The 22,874-nt window shown below is 38.2% G+C and overlaps 1 protein-coding gene across 2 annotated transcripts in view; it reads right to left on the bottom strand.

Annotated features, from left to right (window-relative positions):
• The window catches only part of LOC137259035 (zinc finger homeobox protein 4-like), a 137,831-nt gene extending 121,574 nt beyond the window's left edge, over positions 1-16,257 (bottom strand). For both annotated transcript variants that reach the window (XM_067796740.1, XM_067796743.1), the window contains exon 1: positions 16,204-16,257. The gene's annotated coding sequence lies outside the window, so the exon portion shown is untranslated. The remainder of the gene's footprint in view (positions 1-16,203) is intronic.
• Between the last annotated feature and the right edge of the window lie 6,617 nt (positions 16,258-22,874).

Below are 22,874 nucleotides of genomic sequence, written 5' to 3'. Positions count from 1 at the left end.
CAGGTTTGGTGAGTGTCACACAGTGTTGCTGTGATGGTGCCCAAACACACACCAGTATTCGACCAGTTTCTTCTGTACACCTGTATCTCAGCCAGATAGTATTTTACTTATACATTCTTAATATCGGGCCCAGTCATAATCATAAATGTCAATGGAAAGATATACACTAGGGTTGAGATATAAAGTGTAGAGTGGGGATACGTAGCGGTATACAACAAATAGGATGATGTTACGGCGTAGATGTTATGTTTAGTGTGGAGTGGGGATACAGAGTGGTATACAACAATGGGATGATGTTACAGAGTGGGTGTTATGTTTAGTGTAGAGTGGGGATACAGAGTCGTATACAACAATGGGATGATGTTATAGAGTGGGTGTTATGTTTAGTGTAGAGTGGGGATACAGAGTCGTATACAACAATGGGATGATGTTATAGAGCGGACGTTAGGTTTAGTGTGGAGTGGGGATTGTGGGTGATATACAATAATGGGATGATGTTATGGGGCGGATTTTTTCAGCGATGGTGTTACAGGATGGATGTTCTAAAATGTGTAGAGAGGTTTGTATAAAGTTTTATCAAATGTGGCATGGTGTAGTGTTCCAGCGAAGATGTTGAAAAGGTGGGAGGTGCTAATACAGGATGGATGCTTTATGAAGTGTGTAGTGGTATTATTGGGTGGATGTTTTATGAAGTGTGTGGTGGTATTATTGGGTTGTTGTTTTATGAAGTGTGTGGTGGTATTACTGGGTTGATGTTTTATGAAGTGTGTGGTGGTATTATTGGGTTGTTGTTTTATGAAGTGTGTAGTGGTATTATTGGGTGGATGTTTTATGAAGTGTGTGGTGGTATTATTGGGTTGTTGTTTTATGAAGTGTGTAGTGGTATTACTGGGTTGATATTTTATGAAGTGTGTGGTGGTATTATTGGGTTGTTGTTTTATGAAGTGTGTAGTGGTATTACTGGGTTGATGTTTTATGAAGTACGTGGTGGTATTATTGGCTTGTTGTTTTATGAAGTGTGTGGTGGTATTACTGGGTTGATGTTTTATGAAGTGTGTGGTGGTATTATTGGGTTGTTGTTTTATGAAGTGTGTGGTGGTATTACTGTGTTGATGTTTTATGAAGTGTGTGGTGGTATTATTGGGTTGTTGTTTTATGAAGTGTGTGGTGGTATTACTGTGTTGATGTTTTATGAAGTACGTGGTGGTATTATTGGCTTGTTGTTTTATGAAGTGTGTGGTGGTATTACTGGGTTGATGTTTTATGAAGTGTGTGGTGGTATTATTGGCTTGTTGTTTTATGAAGTGTGTGGTGGTATTACTGGGTTGATGTTTTATGAAGTGTGTGGTGGTATTATTGGTTTGTTGTTTTATGAAGTACGTGGTGGTATTATTGGCTTGTTGTTTTATGAAGTGTGTGGTGGTATTACTGGGTTGTTGTTTTATGAAGTGTGTGGTGGTATTACTGTGTTGATGTTTTATGAAGTACGTGGTGGTATTATTGGCTTGTTGTTTTATGAAGTGTGTGGTGGTATTACTGTGTTGATGTTTTATGAAGTGTGTGGTGGTATTATTGGGTTGTTGTTTTATGAAGTGTGTGGTGGTATTACTGTGTTGATGTTTTATGAAGTACGTGGTGGTATTATTGGCTTGTTGTTTTATGAAGTGTGTGGTGGTATTACTGGGTTGATGTTTTATGAAGTGTGTGGTGGTATTATTGGCTTGTTGTTTTATGAAGTGTGTGGTGGTATTATTGGCTTGTTGTTTTATGAAGTGTGTGGTGGTATTACTGGGTTGATGTTTTATGAAGTGTGTGGTGGTATTATTGGTTTGTTGTTTTATGAAGGGTGTGGTGGTATTACTGGGTTGATGTTTTATGTAGTGCAGGATGGTATTACTGGGTTTATGTTTTATGCAGATGTGTGGTGGTGTAAGAGTGTTAATCAATATTGTAGGATGGAATCAAGAGTTGCATCATGTGTTGTGTGTGGAATGACACTGGTGGACCTCATTTGTCACATATATGAGAGTAGAAGGATAAACTATTACAGGCTAGTTCCAACTGGGAAAGTGTCATCGAGTGACTAACTGGATTCCCAGGGTCCTTGCTATACCACAGGAAGGTGGTACTAAACATGGAGGTACTGCATGGTGCTTTTAACACTGCCTGGTAGTTATTCCTGGAATATTAAGAGAAAAGTCCAAAAGTCATAGTGGAGCCAAAGTGATGGTTTCTTATCTGCACACAGCACAATTTAAGAGTTTTTTTTCTCTTTTTTTCAAGGAACCCCTTCATTTTCCACCAAGACACACATAAGCTTCAGATAACACTACCTACATCCTGAAAGACAAATACACACTTCAACCAAATTCAAACTGAGCCTGAACGATGAGGCCAATATTTTAAAAGTTGATCTGCTATACAAGATACATGCTATCTACCACACAACACATTAAGCATGATGGAGAGGAAAGGCCACGACGCCTTCCATTTAAGCAGCTGCCAAACAAGCAACAACTGTGACAGTTGAACCAGTCGACTCACAGCAAAGATGTAATACTCCACCTTCATCGAGCCTAATAACTTGATTGTAGATATTAATGACGGTTGCTTTTGCGTAAGTATACCAATTACGATTCCCCAAGTTGATCGCCCTCCGCAGAATCGGGTTAGTAAACCCACTGCCACCAAAATGGTAAATCAATTGATTCCTCTCAGAATAATTTGGCTAAATACTATCAAAATTTGCCTGTCCATTTCTCTGGGAACCCTCATAGCCCACTAACCAACACATGCCAACCTACATTTCCTAAAATGACTTTCATAGAAAACAGAGCTTTTATGATCGGCATGTTTAAATTGATTGCAATGGAATCCTGGGTATTCGTCCTTGCCCCACGAAAACAATTAATATATTACAAGATGAGACTGGATATATGCATTTCATCAGGGGAGCTGAATTCGTAAAATGGTTTGAATCCATGGTTACTCAATGGTTATAAGACATGTAAGATAAGGGCCTTGGCACTTCGTCAACACCAAAAGATCTATACATCTACATACATGCATATAAAACTGTGATTGGGTTAGGTGCTGCCTGGTAACACACAATCTCATTCAAATCATCAAACTCTTGAAATTTGGACGTGCGGTCAAATCCATGCAATCTGAATGCTTTTGACAACAATAATAATCCCGGAGTTATCAGACCTGGCGTTAAGGTGAGTGAGTGGAGATGGAGGGTGGGTGGGACGGAGGGGGCGTAAGTTTTAGCACTAAAATAATAAGTGCCTTACATCAACATTACCTTACAACTATCTTAGCACTAAGAGATGTTAAAAAATCTAGGCGAGGAACCTCCTGGACATGTTCTAACCACTTGGCTACCATGATATGGTTTACAACACAACGTAAGCAGACATTCAGATACACCTTGTTCCATTCACTCATGGATGTTGCTTGAAGACCTTGGCAAGGATTACCAATGTTTTGTGAGTTGTTTCAATCAGATCACCAACCCAACTCATAATGGTACCTGTCACAAGAAACGTCAGAACAATTTACTTCAAGCTGTTATCCTTATCTACACAACACAGCTCAACATTTAATGTTAGTGATGTTGTCTGCTTTAATAAAACTAAATGAGGGCTACTTATAACTTGAATGACATCATATCATGGCAGATGGCTGCACCATATTTTCCACATACTCAACACATGCTTCCACATATTCAAAATATGTTGCCATATATTCAACAAATGAGGCTATATATTCAACATGTTTCCACATATTCAACACATGCATCCACATGTTGAACACACATTCAGCACATGCCACTATATATTCAACACATGCCTCCACATATTCAACAAATGCTACCACATATTCAACAAATGCTTCCACATATTCAACAAATGCTTCCAATTATTCAATACATGCTTCTACATATTTAACACGTGCTTTCACATATTCAACACATGTTTCTACATAGTTAACAGTCTTCCACATATTTAAGATATGCTTCCACATATCCAACACGTTTCTACATATTCAACACATTCTTCCACATAATCAGCACATGCTTTCACATATTCAACATGTGCTTCAACACATGCTTCCACATAATTAACATATGCTTCCACATATTTACCACATGCTTTCACATATTCAACACATGTTTCTACATAACCAACATAGTCTTCCACATATTCAACACATGCCTTCATACATTCAACACATATACTGGTACTCAGTTTCCACATATTCAACACATATTTCCAGAGAGAGAGAACACCTGCACGCAACAAGACAATTGTGAGCATATGACCCCCGGTGACATCCCGATCACACCCCATAACATCCCATATGACCCCCGGTGACATCCCGATCACACCCCATAACATCCCATATGACCCCCTATGACATCCCGATCACACCCCATATGACCCCCTATGACATCCCGATCACACCCCATAACATCCCATATGACCCCCTATGACATCCCGATCACACCCCATAACATCCCATATGACCCCCTATGACATCCCGATCACACCCCATATGACCCCCTATGACATCCCGATCACACCCCATATGACCCCTATGACATCCCGATCACACCCCATAACATCCCATATGACCCCCTATGACATCCCGATCACACCCCATAACATCCCATATGACCCCCTATGACATCCCGATCACACCCCATATGACCCCCTATGACATCCCGATCACACCCCATAACACCCCATATGACCCCCTATGACATCCCGATCACACCCCATAACATCCCATATGACCCCCTATGACATCCCGATCACACCCCATAACACCCCATATGACCCCCTATGACATCCCGATCACACCCCATAACATCCTATATGACATCCTGCATAACCTCCTATTTCACATGACATCTCACAACTTCACATCAACAGTATCAGCCTCTAGGTTTGTGATTCTAACAAACACTCAAAGGCAAGTTCAAAACTCACTGCCAGTTTTTAAGCAACCTAAAATCTCCATACCTTTCATGAATTGTCAAGGTGTCTGGAACACTTTGCCAGACCTGTTTTTATGAGGTCATGTCTTCTGCATTATCAAACAGTGAGAACTCTCCAATATTGGAGATTACTAGAAGTGCTCAGAGCAGATTTCCAGATTACTTCCCGCCACTAAAGCCATGTATCAGTTAAAATCGGGGAAAATAAATACATTTCAAACTATACAACAAGCTCACTTTTTCAGACAAAGATGAAAGGAATGTGATTATTGCAGTGGTCCACCTTCTGGTGATGTGGACAAATCATCAACCTGTGAGCTGCAACACCAAGAAAGCCAGAACCCAGATTTGGTGGCTTGCTCACTCACTCACTCATGTCAGCACATACTGGACACTTCCACCCATTTACAATTATAGTTCACAACAAAACTTCATCCTCCATATATAAGGCTCTCTGAAGACATTAATAAGACTTTGTATGGTTAAAAGTAGGACTGAAGTGTACTCCACTAAAATATATTTGTGCAATACATCATGCAATTAGTTATCTAGGAAAAATTCAAAACATTTTCTTGGCATTTTTTTGAATTTTTAAAACTTTCAAGATTAAATCAAATCACAGGTTTCAAATGCTGGACTGATTATACAATCTTTACCAATGTGTAACAGATTATCTGACAAGACAAGATACAAAAAACAACAAAACTGACTACCCTCAAAAAGAAAAGTGTATCCTCAGACGCCTATGTCCACTGTCCACATAAAACACAGACAAACTATTAATACTTCCAGAACAAATATGAGTTTTAAGGTTGTTTGTTGAAACTATTCTTAACCACATATTACTAATTCATGAAGCAAGACACCCAAATCTATGAGGAATGTATACTGGGAAGATATATATGGTGTACTTTGTCAAACTTCATAGAAATTTAATTCTAATGGCCTTAGGTGAGGAAAGGTATACACTATTATACTATAAAAAGATTTCTCTACAGCCAAATGCCCCATTAGTATTCAAGAACAGGCATAATTGCTTTGTTTTATCTATCACTGTAGGTGTGGGTGTCAGGATAATTTGTACCTGATATATCAAAGGCATGAAATGACTAAATCCACTCTTTTGTATGTTTTGCTGTTACTTACTTTTCACTCACAAATTATGTAGTCAGGCCAGACCAATTTTATTTCTTGTTTTACAGATTTTTGTCGTTCGAAAACCTAAAGGCAGGTAGGACAAAAAATAAAAATAAAATTTCCAATCAAAATACTTCTAAATACTCACAGTATATTATTTTTGGCAATTTATGAAGTGAATAGGATTAAAAAAACAACCTGAAACATATTTTCTTGTGAGTTTAAATTTTTAGCCCCCCAAAAAACATTAGGATTTTATTTTTTGAGTGGGGAAAATTAATTATTATTTTTTTCTTATTCTTGAAAAATTATGGCAGGCGGATTCATAGAACAAGAAATAAAATTGGTTTGGCCTCAGAAAGAAACATAAACAAATGATGTCACATTTCTTTTCTTAAATCATGGCTCTACACATTTGTTAACAATTTCATGTCAAACACTTATAAGATGTGTATGCTACATTTTTTGTGTTATGGCTGACATGAATGCAACAATGGGTAGGTTGAATTAAGAATAAAACAAATATCTAAAATTTTCACTTACATTGAATGACATGTCTTTTTGAGTGAGTGAGTGAGTTTAGTTTTACGCCGCACTCAGCAATATTACAGCTATATGGCGGCGGTCTGTAAATAATCGAGTCTGGACCAGACAATCCAGTGACCAACAACATGAGCATCGATCTGCGAAATTGGGAACCGATGACATGCGTCAACCAAGTCAGCGAGTCTGACCACCCGATCCCGTTAGTCGCCTCTTACGACAAGCACAGTCGCCTTTTATGACAAGCATGGGTTGCTGAAGGCCTATTCTACCCCGGGACCTTCACGGGTCCATTTCTTTTTGAAAGCAAACCTATATGTGTATATACATTTGTCAGAAGAGTCTTGTTTCTCCTCAACAGGTGTTGGTTGATTAAAAAGTCTTCAACATAATGTGTAAATACCAGACTCAATTCTCTGGTATCATCAAGTCCAGCAGAATCTGCTCACAAAACATGTTATTTCTGCTCCCAGGTAAACACACTGCTGATAGCTGGTACCTTATTACTCTGACAATCACCCAAAATGTCTGTTCACACTGAATTTCCAAAATATCCTATGCTAAGAAGAGACTTTGAAATGTCTGAAAAACTTGCCTGAATAATGACCAGTTGTGATGTCAAACTTGTGACTTGTCACAGGGTAAAAGATTTGTTCCATTCTTCCTTCCATTTACTATTGAGAGCAGCACAAACTTCAGTGAGAGGCTTTCATCTTATGTATGTATTCCCCAATACATAATCTATAACCTATCTCTGTGATCTACTGTAACAGTTGTGAGTGAGTTAGTTGGGTTTTATACCATTTTCAGGAATATTCAGTAATAAATGACAGGAACACCATAACTGGGCTCCACATACTGTTCAGTGGGGGAAATTGAACCCATGTCCATGATGTGAAAAGCTGATGCTTTAACCACTGAGCTACCCCACATCACACTCACAAAAACTCACATCACAATAATCGTTTATCGGTAAATTATGAGGGTAAATTATGATAGCACCTCATATTCATTCAAATTACTTTATTTCAAATTGAACAAAGTTTCCTATTACTGTTATGCAAAGTAGTCACTCAATAAATGAACTGCATCCCTGTTATAATCTGACCACCAAATACACACCTGTTTATACACATGTGTTTTCAATTTCAATCATTAAAGCACAAAGAGTCATCAGATGACATATGGAAATCATGAAAATTATAAATGCCATATACCTGTAAAAGGCACCACTTCAAGATGTGTCTCATATCTCTGACCAAGACCTGTTGAAAGATGTCAAATGGTTTTCGACTTGTGCTTATGAAACGAAGCCCATTCCTCCCTTTTGACACTAAGTCTGAATAGCTTCAATGGAAACCCTGGAAATGATAAATCACCAAAATCTGTAAATAGCAAAAGACACCACTTTAGGGTCTGCCTCACAGATCTGCCAAATTTTTCAGAAAGATATTTAGAACTTTTCGAGGTGTGCTCTGGCAACAAAGCCCTTCCTTCCCCTTTCCGACTATGTCCGAAATGTGTCCATAGAAACCGAGAAAACCTGTAAATAGCAAAAGGCACCACTTTAGGTTCTGATTGATATATCTACCAAGTTTTGCAGAAAAATACTCAAAGGTTTTTGAGTTATGCTCCAGAAACGAAGCCACCCTTCCCATTAGACTTAAGACATGGAGAAAAACAAACAAAAAAATGCCAGAAATCTGTAAAGAGCAAAAGGCACAACCACAGGTTCAGTCTATATCTACTAATTTTGGTCTAAAAAAATTGAACGCTTTTTTAGTTATGTACCAGAAACAAAATAATTACTGACGGACAGACAGGGTGCCAACTATATCACCCTCCAACCCTATTACATGCTGGGGTGATAAAAATATGACTGTCAAACAGACAAGGAGTACATACTTCCTCAGTATCCAGTTCTGTGCTATCATAAAAGGTATACTTTTTATAAATATGTTTTTGTTGTAAATAGTATTTTTGGTAGTTCCACTGTCATTTGCATTCATGATGAATTTACCATTGAATATACTACATCAGAGTGGATCCCACTAACCGTATGTTATGACTGTCACGCAGGACAGAACATTAAATATTTTCAACAATCAGTTTATGAAATATGAGAATGAACAGGAACTCTTGGCTGGGTTTATCAATGCAATGGGTACAATATTAACAAACATGATCTCAAATCACCTGGCTATAGTTCCTGGTGAGTTTATGATCACAATACTTGATGTTCATATATATCATCTTCACAGAAGTTTTGCTAGGGACTAAAAATGAATTTGGGAAGTGATAATTCATCTTTGAAATCTGACTGCCTGATTCTCTTGCAATTTAAGTGGACATATGTCACTATTTATCTCGAGGAAAAGCCCTTCCCTTATCAACATTGGTCCTTTCTTTCTTGTATTAACTAGACAAATTGTATAAAACTGGACAGCTATAACAACTAAGCTACGTCCGATTTCATCCGTAATTTCCAACCTATCTAAACTGCATTAATTCCTCTGATCAGAACAGGCAAATTATCGAAAACTACCAATTTATTAGAGTCCTCGGAGACCTAATGGTTCCAAGATGAGACAAACAAACATGGCCGCCAAGCTGATTAATCAAAAGTCCAAAGGTCCATATTTAGGTCATCGACAGAAACCAGGGGAAATTGGTCATCGCCCTGGTCACTTGTGTTTTGACCAGTCCATGTATAAATAGAACACTGGCCTAGTAAAACCGATTCGGTATTTATTCACCATTCATAGTTTACGAGTTCGTCTGCTCACTAGCAATAAACAGATCAATATCTGAGGTGGGGGTTTTAAACGTCTGTCAGTGATAGCATAAAACATTTCTTCTCCGTCTAACCATCATAGCAAATGAAAACTGAGAAAAGATCCCCTGTTTTAGCATTTGTGGCGCGCTGAGCAAGATTTGTAATTGTGGCTATTTTTGTGTTTTGGGGGTAAAAAGCTGTGTGGCACTGGAAGTTGGTGCTGGTATTAATGTATTGTTCTCACACAATGAAGTCCCTTCGTCACAGTTGTACAGGAAGAAGACAATCGCTGGAGAGACGCTCCCGTCAACCGACACCCGATATGCCTGTCAACATCTGTATAATTATATTCATATTTTCTCAACATCAGTGGGAGACATTTTTTCTGTAGGCGTCTGGTCCAATCATCTAAATGTGTGAAGCAAAAACACAGCACAGTATTCATCATTACGATTCGAAAGAATGTTATGCTGATGTTCTTCCTCAGATAAATATAACCCAACTGGTCAGACTAGTGGTGTATAATTAACACACATACTCACACAAAGGAACAGATTTTGTGAGAAATGCAGAGGTTGTTTGTTCAGTGATGTTTATCAAGGGATATGTGCTTGAGACACTTGTTAGAAGCTTTCCTTTATTTGAAATATTCAAACAGGCGATTTAATGAGGGTAATATGATATAAGTAGGGATAGGCATACACTATTTAGATCAACCTCAGCCACACCCATTTCCAAAACACAAATTCCTTTTCTATTTACATACATACTGTTCCTCTTAATCATATCTGAAGCGTTATCAACTGAATATTGTAATCTTATCAGAGCTGTTTTCAGTTGTGTGTAGACATGGTCCAAACATGAAACTCTTAACCTTTAAATCTTTGTCAAATGAAAAAAATGAAATTCACTGAGTTTGAACAATGACTTCTATATGCCTGTATTGTATTGCTTCCTGATAAAAAATACCTCTGAGTTGAAATGAACACAGAAACATACATCAAATCAATACCTCCCTAGTCCCTTCCAACACACACTAACAGACACTTGTACAAAAGGCCAATAAACAATCACAACTATAAATTTAAAGACTGAATGAGATTATTTTTCAAAATTGCACCAAAAATGGACCATGTACATATATGTAATACAGTTGAAGGCAATTCTAATACTCAGTAGTTAAAATGTGTTTGTTACAGTAACAGCCTGCTATTTCAATAAATACAATACATGCTGGGTAAAATCTTTAGCTTGGTTATATAAATGTACCCACTGAACTCCAAAAAATATAGCGGTGGTTTTCTATTTTCAAAATTTCCCACTCTAAATCCAAAATGGCCTTTCAAGCAAAGGGGAGGGCACTCTGCTTACATCAGTTTGGTTCACATCAACTCCAAAACAACTAAGAATACAAATAATCAGTAATCAAATATTAAATGATATTCATCACCAAAAGCTGCATTTAGCGTGATATCATCCATCCCTGATGACATATATAATCCCTCATTAGCCATACATGTTGCCACGACCAGAATAATCGAACACAAAGCCTAATCACTCCCAATTAATCCCTTTCTCTCTTTGTTTGTCTGTGCTCCAAAACAACACCTAGAATTCTTCATTAAAACGAAAGAAACACACCCTAGTCATTTGCATGGTTGCCATGGCAACATTACCGACCCAATCAGAGTCTCAATGTTCCGGAAATGAAGCAGGCCGAGAATTTTGCCAAATAAGAAATCAATTAATGACAACTATAATTAATAATCTGGGCTCTAATGATCACTGATGATTATCGATTAATTATGTCACTAGAATTTCTCTCCGCCTTTGTCAACACTACAATCCATACTCTTTTCATTTAGTGCAATTTACTGCATCACTTATCAATACAACAGGCTAGGGCAGGTAGGACGTTAAAATGACAATATTCCCTAGGAAAATAGCGCCAATATATTCAATACATAATAAGTCGAACCAGTCTCAATTATCTTCGACATTGTAATGACTCTCAGAATAAATAACCACCCACATGATGTCATTGGAGAAAGCAGAGCACTGAGATATTATTACTCTGTCGGACTGGAGAAACCTTAAAAAATATTTCAATCAACATGAAAACTTAACAAGAATAAATTTCCTTCCTTTGTTATGAAATGATTTAAATTGAGATAAATGGTATCTGCATCTGAAGAAGAGAATTTTGCTTAGGAAAGAGGTGGATCAATTTATTTTGTATGGTTGAGTACCATGGTGGGAAAGGATTTTATCAGAAAAGGTTTTATTTGCATATATTCTAAGAGAAAGTTTTCCAACAATTATCTGTAAAGTTATCAAGATAAATTGACTTTCAAGATACAGTAAGACAAATTTACTTTTGCTTTGTTTCATGGGATTCAGTATTACGGAAGGATACCAGTTAAAAGTAGTTCCATCAAATTACTTGGAAAAGACTAAAATTTCAAAGCACATTTGCCTTTTATATTTAAAGGCAAGAGTAATTTATCCTGATGACATCAAACAAACTATGAACAAAAAGTAACAAATTTCTCTGTATGTATGAATTAAGTGCAGACATTTTCTTGTCGACAACAAAACCCATTTTCAAATAGATCCCTAAGAGGCTATTTTGACAAGCGCTGTCACAAGATGAATTTTTAACGCGTTTGCATCTGAGCCAAGTCATGTGACTCGCTTGTCCCCGGATGACCATTTGTGATCCCGTGTCGACGCGGCCGTATTGATCTCAACATGACAGAGTGACAAAACACAATAAAATAAAATTCTGCTTTATTGATAAAACATTTCTTCCATAATAAAATTGCCTGGTCACATGATGATCCGATTATTGCCTAATGGAATCCTGGGTTTTGGGCATGTACGTAAATTTGACACTGATTATAATTGAATCAATCAATCAGTGTTGACCCAATAGCATGGTGAAATTGGCCAATGAGTAAATACATGTATTGCATGGCCTACATGCCCGTCCAGGCTTTAGGGATCTTGGTCCGTCATTAAGCCATTGTACGAGGATGAATTCTGTCAGTACTTGTTATGGCCACCGATTACTTCCTACACAACTAAAGCAACTACATGCAACAGTCTCCAGGAACCGCTGTGTCACAGACATGAATGCAGTGGCGCAAAACACCATCATCAGTAATGGTGTCATGATCACTTTCCATTGATAGATACCCTTTGGTGACAAGTCATCGACACGTTTAATAGACACCTTTTATCATTGTTATTTCTTGTAGAGCATGCCTTAGTTAAAATATGTCAACCCTAACTCATGTATGTCACACATCAACACAATGTGTACAAATTTGGGCACAACACTTGGATAAAAAAATCGAGAAAATTTATTCTTCAAATATTAAAGACAATTTCTCAGATGAGATATGGGTTTAGAAAAATACTCAGTCATTTACAATTAGATATACAATGTGTGTTCCAGGGATAGGCTATATGTTAGCAATCAAGACACAGTCTTGGTGACATGAAATCTGTATCTATCAACCATTTCATGAAGAATCAACCGAATGGACGATGTTTTGCCATCGTGATGCCTGCAACTCTCATCATACTGAAAGACTGACACATAAACAAGTCAACAATTTCCTTCTCCTTGGCCAGGTTGGAGATACAGCTTTCTTTTACTTTGGGAGACATAAATATCAAACTGATACATGGTAGGAATTTGAGATACCATTCCTTTAACAATGTAAGGCAATTTAAAGTAACACAGAGTGCATATTGCTGGTATATGGGCTCTATACCACAGAGAAATACCATAGGAAAAGCGTGAGTATTGTTTTGTGCCACACTTAGAATAAGTTCTGTCACATGACATAACAAACCTTACATAACAAGGCCACGGTGGGAAAGGGACCCACATAACAGGTTTCCAGCATGTCAAAGGGATTCAGCTGAGGAATAGAGTCATATTTGGGTGAATCACTGGCTGAAACAACATTCTTTGGATTTTGGCATACAGAATTGTGATGATTTACACATTACACCAGAGTCCAAAAACTGACAGACTACAGATCAGGGATTCAGTTGTCAGTGCATAAGCAGAATTCAATGGAACAATTTTCCACAGGTAATCAGTTCTTCATATGACCTTGGACAAGACAATTCAATAGTTCTACTGTCCTAATCTCACAACTGCTTAGTTTCACAAGCATACTGCTTCAGAGATGTATGTGTCAGGTGTGGACAGGAAATGCTCTGTGAGACCCAACAGAATGGAACCATACTAAACCACAGCTCTCCATGTAGTGCCGGCGACAGCTAAAACAGTGCCTGAATGACCACAATATTTGTGATGACAAAAATGACTGCACAGTATGTCGTCTAATGCCACACTCAGCAATATTCTGTCTATGTGGCAACAGCCTAGTCTGGAAAAGAGTGGGTGGGTGGGTGCGTGCGTGCGTGCGTGTGTGCGTGAGTGAGTGAGAGCTGGGTTTTATGCCACTTTCAGTGATTAACCACTAGGCTACCCCACTGCCCAGTCTGGAACAGAAAATCCAGTGATCAATATGTAAGAAAATATGTAACCACAGGGTTTGGCCATCAGTTCATTAACATCTCTCATGAGATTGTATATTGCTGGGTATTTGTTCCAATAGATGTATCCACAGGACACTGACCAATGGCTGAGCTGGTATCAGTTGTATCCAGGTGAGCACGGACTGCAGGAAAGTGACTAGAGGAAGAGGAAACTTTGTTTAATTTGAAAAAATAATTTGAAATGAAAATAAGGTTCTATTGATATTTTGAATGAGTGGTTATGAATTATTAATGTGATGTGAGCATTTTCTCTTCTTTTGGAGGGGTAGTGGGGTAGCTTGATGGTTAAAGCGTTCACTCATCACACTGAAAATTCTCTTCCCACAGATGTTAGTCAAGTCATATCTTCCCGCGTAACCTCTGGCCGATTATGACCCTCTCATGGTGCGAGTGTTCAAGATTTATGATTGGTTGAAATCAGATTTAGTTGTGCAATCAGCAACGTTATTTCAAAAGTGATCGCTCAGGAAAAGCAGAACCCCTTATCCTGCATGATATGGAAATGTTTCTTCTGGACAGAACTCATTCATGTACTGGTGAATCAAGGTGCCTCCATAGCTTCATTCACAACAAGCTACCATTAAATGTCTTGTGTGTCACATCAACATAAGTCATCAGCAGTGGAGGGATATTTGTGCAGCCACTTTCTATTGTTAGTTTCTGATTTTCAGTTAAACATAACATACCAAATCTTTCCTTCAAATATCAATCAACTGAACTCCATGGTAACCACAATTCTAAGGCAATGTAACGCGTGTTCTGATAGGATAGAAAGAAGGGAGGTAATTTGTGTTTCAACTTTTAGCCACCAGGTGATTTCACGAGAACCGGGAAACATGGCCACATTAAAACAGAAGTTACGTGGTAAGATACGACCTGAGTAACCTCTGTGGAAAGAGAATGCACACTGAAGGCCCGGGTTCAATTCTCCACAAGGGTACAATGCATGAAAGCCCTTTTCTGGTGTTCCTTGGTGTGATATTGCTGGTATATCGCTAAATGCAGCGTATATCCCAAATCACTCCCTCTCTCATCATCCATTACCAAACAGAACCCACTAATTCAGAGTCCATGTGTAACCACATTATTTACAACACCAATCCTCTACTGAAGACTTACACATCTCTTTGTTTGAATAGACAATAGTAATTTAATTAAGTTTCCATTTCATGTCAAAACTTCATCCATCTGGGATACCACTCACAAATTCTACATTTTCATTAAAAACCAAAATTATTGAACATTGTTCAAAATTAATACAAGCATGATGACAGCATTATTAACTTGGCAACATGCTATCAAATCAATATGACAAAGGTGTCGGTATGTGTATTGGACAGAATCACAAATTACAGACTGGTAAATTTATTTGTTATTACAACCAAACGAAAACAGAAGAATGTGTATATCTGAATAATGTAACAAATATGACAAAAGTGTACACATTGGACTAAAAACACAAGATGCAAACCAATAGACATTGTGAAATAAGAAGATCAACTAGTCTTATTTACAGTGCGATAAAATCGATAGCTGGCCTGTGCAAAGATCTTATCCAAGAGCGAGAATGTGGTGTGTGTTTGACTCTATCTAGAAAGTAACATCTTATCCAAGAGCAAGAATGTGGTGTGTTTGACTCTATCTAGAAAGGTAACATCTTACCCAAGAGCAAGAATGTGGGGTATTTCATTCTATCTAGAAAGGTAACATTTAATCCAAGGACAAGGATGCAGTGCATTTGATTCTGTCTACAACGGTAACATCTAATCCAAGGGCAAAAATGTGGTGTGTTTGATTCTGTGTCAAAGGTATGATTAAATCCAAGAAAAGAAATGTTGTGAGTTTGATGTGAAGAATGGTATACTGTTACTGTAAGAAGAAATGTAGCATTAACATAAAAACACATTTAATGTCAAAGCAAAGCAGAAATCAGATTCACAACAAATCTTCATTTTAGTTTTGCCCAACCCAAACCAAACATCCCTAATTTTAACATATATTGAAAGGTTTGATCTAAATTTGATGAAAAATGTTTTCTCTATTTTCGAACAAATAATTGCGGTGATTATCGCCTTACTTCTTACAGCACCCCCCAATTGGTCTGCTACTGCCTCATGCTGTTCAATCATGTCTGCGGACTACAAAAGGCACTATTTCTCACCTATGAGCAGGAAGCTGTAATATACACTTGGCGTAACTGTCACTTTGCCACCATCTGAAATGAAAAACTTAGTAATTAGGTATTGTTCTGAAACTTGAAACGAGACACATTTAAAAACAATCACTCCGTCAATCACTATGCTGTCATACACTAGCACGGAAACAAGCTACATTTTAGATTACATCATCTCCAGTCCCAAGAAGTCATTACAAATTTTCATGGCTGCTTATGTGAGAATATTACAAAGAAGAAATAAGTCAAGGTCAAGGGAAAATGTTGAACAATGTCTTCAGATAAAAAATAGCGTATGTTATGCCTGTCATCATTTGGATGGGGATTTGGATGGTGTTATGGACGGGAATTCAGACGGTGTTGTGGGTGTATATCTGTGAAATGTAGAACATAAAATTAATGAGTTTCATTGAAACGGCATGAGAACAATACAGTAAGATTGGAGTGAGTTGTTTCTTGAGAGAGTAGATTATTGCAACAAATTTGTCAGGGGTTTGTATCAGCCATAGTAATGGTAATCACAGCAGTTTCACATCCACAGACAAGTTTCCCAACCAGTGTCATCAGTAGGTAACTACAGACAATTGTTTCATTACTAATGTCCACAGTAGACACCTACAGACAATAGTTTCACAACCAATGTCAACAGCAGACACCTACAGACAATAGTTTCACAACTAATGTCCACAGCAGACACCTACAGACAATAGTTTCACAACCAATATCAACAGCAGACACCTACAGGCAACATCCTGTCAGGTTCTAAAGTTGATTTCATTTTCAAACAGCAAACACACAACCTGCTGTACAAGATTACTGATGTTTTAACATGTATGGTCGACTAAAAGGATACAAATAAGTTGACAAGTTTCATTTTACTAAAATCCTCATAATTCACATGTGTTTCCAATGATGTGGACTCAGGATCAATATGACAAAATACTGCAACATGGTTATTAATTCTATTGGCATTGATGACATCTGCACCAACAAGGACACCAAAAATATTCCTATCAAAAGTTTTATAGTACTTATTCCAAAAATATAAAACCAATATCTATAGTCTCTGTTCAGAAATGTATGACATACACATCTTCAACCACACATTTCAAATGCAAGCATGTTTTTTCTTAAATACATGTCAGCAAAATACTACAAACCAGCACCAGACAAACAGGCAAATCCCAGGAAAGGACTCCACAATTTTCTATGTCGAGTTGCATCATTTGGATATTTTTCCCAAACTCACTATGATCATGATTCAAAGTTTCCCAGCACTATCCACAAACTTCATGGTTTCACTAAATTGATAAATACATGCATATAGGCATCTAGAAAATGTATTTAGGCATGTAAACACAGCATCTACGTATCTAGGATCGGTACCTAGGCATGTAAACACTGCATCTACGTATCTAGGATCGGTATTTAGGACCATGCATCTAGGACCTACATCCAGGTATTTAGGACCAGGTATCTAGGACCAGGCATCTAGGATCTACATCCAGGTACCTAGGGCCTGCATCTGGGCATTAAGGAACAGGTGTCTAGGACCTACATCCAGGTATTTAGGACCATGCATCTATGACCTACATCCAGGTATCTAGGACCAGGCATCTAGGACCTACATCCAGGCATCTAGGGCCTGCATCTGGGCATTTAGGAGCAGGTGTCTCGGACCTACATCCAGGTATCTAGGTATTTAGAACCAGCATCTACTCATCCAGGCCCTGCATCTAGGTATCTAAGACCTGCATCTAGGTATTTAGGACCAGTATCTACTTATCTAGGACCTGCATCTAGGTATTTATGACCAGCATCTCAACTACTGTTCCAAGTGGTTTTAAACCCAACTCACTCACTCACTCACAACCTGTAGTACAATGCAAATAAAGGGACAGAATTCAGAACAACTGATGAACACTTTCCTTCTGAGTGAATACCTGATAGAATGGAGATGTAGACACCTATCTGTTGACAGGTCTAACACCACCGGCACCCCTTCCTGTTGACCAGAAGCTTCCACTGACACAGTCATCAATGTCAAAGTTTCCAGCTCCAGGACCATTTTCACTCCACTATCTGCCTCCATGATATAATTCACATCCTAATTGCTCACAAGTCTATGATATCAAACTGTATGAACTCCCTAAATTCATAATCTTATCTGTTTAATTAAACCTGCCTTGAAAAAAAACATTTAACATCAGAGGAATAGGACCATGATAAGAAACGCAAGATTTAATCAGAAAATCTGCCATTTTTTCTGTAAGAAATTACATACAGCTAATTCCGCTCCATCTGGAAAGTAAATGTGGTTATCACAAACATCTTGGAAGAAGGGTCCACATATTAATGACCCTCTACTAGAATACCAAGTTAGGTTCATTTCTAATACAGAAATTCGATAACTTTTAATAGCTCCAACTCATAAATCAAAATTATCTTGCTATCCTTTACTTAAACTACATTTTCCAATGACAGCCGCATTTTAATGAGTATTGATTCCGATGCTTTTTCACAAACGTGTGCCTAACGATGACGCCATTGTTTGTGGAGTCAAGTTATGTCATTACTTAATCATCTTAACAAACTGTTTCCCCTTCCCGTTTTTTCTCTAACTAATCTGGCTTCTCAAAGCTGGACATAAGAAATCCTTAACTACATGGTAGTAGTCATTAATTGAAAATATAGGGCTATATTGCTGCAGCCACATGAGCCAAAACGGCCCCTGGTTTTGAGTTTTCTGTCCAAAGCATGATGATGAAAGTGTCCTTCATTCCATTACGGCAACAGTGATCACTTAACATGACCTAAAACGTCCATATCTATAATAAAAGCAGGGCAAACTACATGAAATTGTAGCTGGGCAGAATCACATAAGTTTTAAGGAGCTGCACATTCTCTTCTTTTCTTCTAAATGGGTATGATATAAACATTAAAGCAAGAAATTTTTTTTTGTATCTTGTATCTTTTTTTTTCTTTTAGGACAATGGAATCCAAAAGCATAATATCTTATCATAGACTTGACATTATAATAAAAAACACCCTATGTTTTGTCAAAGGTCTGGTCATAAGCAATGTTGTGCTGTATAGATATAATCTAAGATAAAAGTTTTGTAGTTCACTTGTTTCTCTTGTTTTAACCTAAGAAAATTGTACACTTGCCATATCTGTCCAATAGTCACATTTCATCTCTGTCTCTTCATCTTGTCACTGTGCACATGTTGGATACCAGTTAACCAGCTGTCACCTCACTTGTGTTAGGTAACACAGCTATTATTCCGGAAAATAGGACAGGAATGCAATCAAGCAATAATCAAACTTTTCCAAAGGTAAACAAGATAAACAAACATGTAACTGAATACTATAACATAATTTGTCAGTTGTTATAACAGGGACTGACAATTACCATACCGGTATCTTAATGTTATTTGGTATGACAGGGCGGGGATCAAACCCCTGACCTTCCGCTCTGCAGGCTGCCACTCTAACCACAAAACCATGGAGGTGGTCTGGTTCAAAAGAAGGCAAAGAGATATAAATGAGTAGAGAAGATAATGTAGGATAACTGAAGGGCATGTGTATGAATTATGCCTGAGATGGCAACGTCGTATAACATGATTGTGAGAGGGTAATGTTTACAAGTAATTTGTCAAAAGGCTACACCGTGTAACTTATACATAAGGGTGTATTGAGGTTTAACAGCACACTGCAACCTGAAAATATTTCACTCACTCAATCACTCAGACAGACAGACAGACAGACAGACAGACAGATCACCATCATACAACAAAGAGAATTATTCACAAAGAAAGAATCATACACCTGCTTTCTTGCCCAATCCTAGTTGTAACAAATATCTTTGGGACTGTCAGAAAGAGCTGATTGTGTGGTATTCTCCAACTTGTTGGTGCTCAAGGGAACAGTTTTGATATTGATCTCTGTTTCAGGCCTCCTCATTTCCACCCCCATACACACCCCACCCACAAACCTTTACACATTTTACATCCGTGATCATTATCTCAGCAAAGAAACCTTCTACATAATAGTAATTACCAGCCTTCTGAGCCATTGTCCCTTGTGCGCAAATCATTAAGAAAACCCTTGTTTGATGATACAGAACTGAATGTTTTCTCTCATCATTAATTCATAACATTATGCAATTTTGAAGACACTTATGGCATTCACGCATAGGCCGAGAAACAATGCACCAGTGATGGAAATTGTTTAGGTGCTATTCCCCTGACAACTGACTAGCATTGTAACACAGGTGATAATAGATAGTTGTGGTAATTGTCTAGACTTGTTGCAAATATAATGATTTGGAATAATCGGCAGGGCTTCATGCTCTGAATATCCGGCAGAAACAATAGCCTTATTACCTACTGTACAATCAATGCACTTTGGAAAATAGGTTTCAAGAGCATGTTTCCAGATGCACAAAGTGCGCTGATGTCATTCAATTTTTCAACATCCAAAATACATTCTTTGTCTCAGTTTACTGAAGAAGCCAAGGGCTGTGAAAAGTTGTCTTGTCTAAGAATGTTTACTTGATGTCTAAGATATTTTCATTTTATGAAACATACTGTATTTTCTGAAATTCACAGTTCATTATTCAATGAAACACAATAAAAACCTTACAGGACTCTTCAGATGACACATCTGCAGTTTATGAAAATGTGGTTTATATTTCCCATTTTGAGTTAAATGATGGCCAATTGCTATTGGATGCCTGAAGGTCAGCAAAGAAACATTTATGCTGTTTGGTACCTTTCAATAGACCAAACCATGAAAGGCACATGGTCATTACTAGACAGAACTGTATAAAAACTGTCATCAAGACATGCTCAAACAGTTCTGGAGTTCTGTTCTGTCAAGGAGCAACATTGTAGAGGACAGGGTGAACAAGAGTAAGCGTACAATGTCATCAACTAAACATTTAATCAAATGAGTCAAAGACTCAAACCTGAACCTGTGTTCAGCTAAGAAAACAAGTTGTATTCATCTGAGATTGCAGAAAATGGAACTGAAACTGGGCTCAACTTCAAACTCAAGCTGTTCAACTGAGGATTGAATCTGTAGTGAACCAAGGACTGAAGGATTGAAGCTGTACTGAACCAAGGTCTGATGCTGTATTGAGCCAAGGACTGAGGACATGCTGTACTGAACGAAGGACTGATGCTGTACTGAACCAAGCAATGAGGACAAGCTGTACTGAAACAAGGGATTGATGCTGTACTGAACCAAGGACTGAAGTTGTACTGAACCAAGCAATAAGGACAAACTGTACTGAAACAAGGGACTGAAGCTGTACTGAACCAAGGATTGAAGGTGTACTGAACCAGTCAGCCATTAAATAACTATGCTTCCAATACATTTACCCAGAATGCAAAATGCTTTCCAAGCCATAACCTATGTACAGAAACTATGCTGTGTCATCAAATGAAATTTTCCTGAAAGTTAGTTCAAATGTCAGCTGGCATTGAATAGAAAAGAAAACCAAGCATTGAAGAATTACAGCATCTAAAAAACCTCAGACAATGTGTGCAAATAGTTGAATAATTTCTATGCTTGAACTGATGACAAACTTCTCACTCTGACCAATGAACACTTCTGAATCAATTGATTCTGTACAGTATGTGTTTACCTTGCTACTGTGTATACTGTGGGGGCAGGTATCTTGGGTACTTTGGTCACATGGATTGTGACCAGGGCTCTTTTACCCACATGACTCCCTGAACTTGTGGTTAGTGACATATTTGTGAATGACTACATATTAGGTTGATGGTTTACCCAGCATTCAGCAATATTCCCACTTTATGGCAGCTGTTTGTAAATAGTCAAGTCTGGACCAGACAATCCCATGATCAACATTATGAGCATTGTTCTACACAAATGCAATACAATGTAAAGAAAGTCAGTGTGTGTGTGACCTTACAATCATGTTTCAAGCTTGGGTTGCTGAAGACTATTTGTAACCCAGATCTTCTCACATCAATAAGATCACAAGTGTTACACGGAGTAAAAATGCTGCAGTGTATGCATGATACAATCATCTTATATGTACCCAGATAAGATCAGGAAACAGAGGTTATGTACCTCGGTAAAATCAGGTAATTGGAGTCATGCACCCAGGTTGAGTCAGGTAATAGGGGTCATGTACCCAGGAAGGGTTAGGTAATTGGGATCATGTACCCAGGTAAAGTCAGGTAATTGGAGTCATGCACCCAAGTAGGATCATGTACCCAGGTAGGGTCAGGTAACAGGGGTCATGTACCCAGATAGGGTCAGGTAATAGGGGTCATATACCCAGGTAAGGTCAGGTAATAGGGGTCGTGTAGCCAGGTAGGGTTAGGTAACTGGGATCATGTACCCAAGTAGGGTCAGGTAATAGGGGTTATATACCCAGGTAAGGTCAGGTAATAGGGGTCGTGTAGCCAGGTAGGGTTAGGTAACTGGGATCATGTACCCAGGTAGAGTCAGGTAATTGGGGTCAGGTACCCAGGTTGAGTCAGGTAATAGGGGTCGTGTAGCCAGGTAGGGTTAGGTAACTGGGGTCATGTACCTAGGTAGGGTCAGGTAATTGGGGTCAGGTAATAGGAGTCATGTAGCCAGGTAGGGTCAGGTAATAGGGGCTATGTAGCCAGGTAGTCAGG

The sequence above is a fragment of the Haliotis asinina genome, chromosome 12 (assembly GCF_037392515.1).
Source record: "Haliotis asinina isolate JCU_RB_2024 chromosome 12, JCU_Hal_asi_v2, whole genome shotgun sequence".
In the NCBI taxonomy this organism is placed as follows: Eukaryota; Metazoa; Mollusca; class Gastropoda; order Lepetellida; family Haliotidae; genus Haliotis; species Haliotis asinina.
This window is presented reverse-complemented; position numbering and strand designations above follow the sequence as displayed.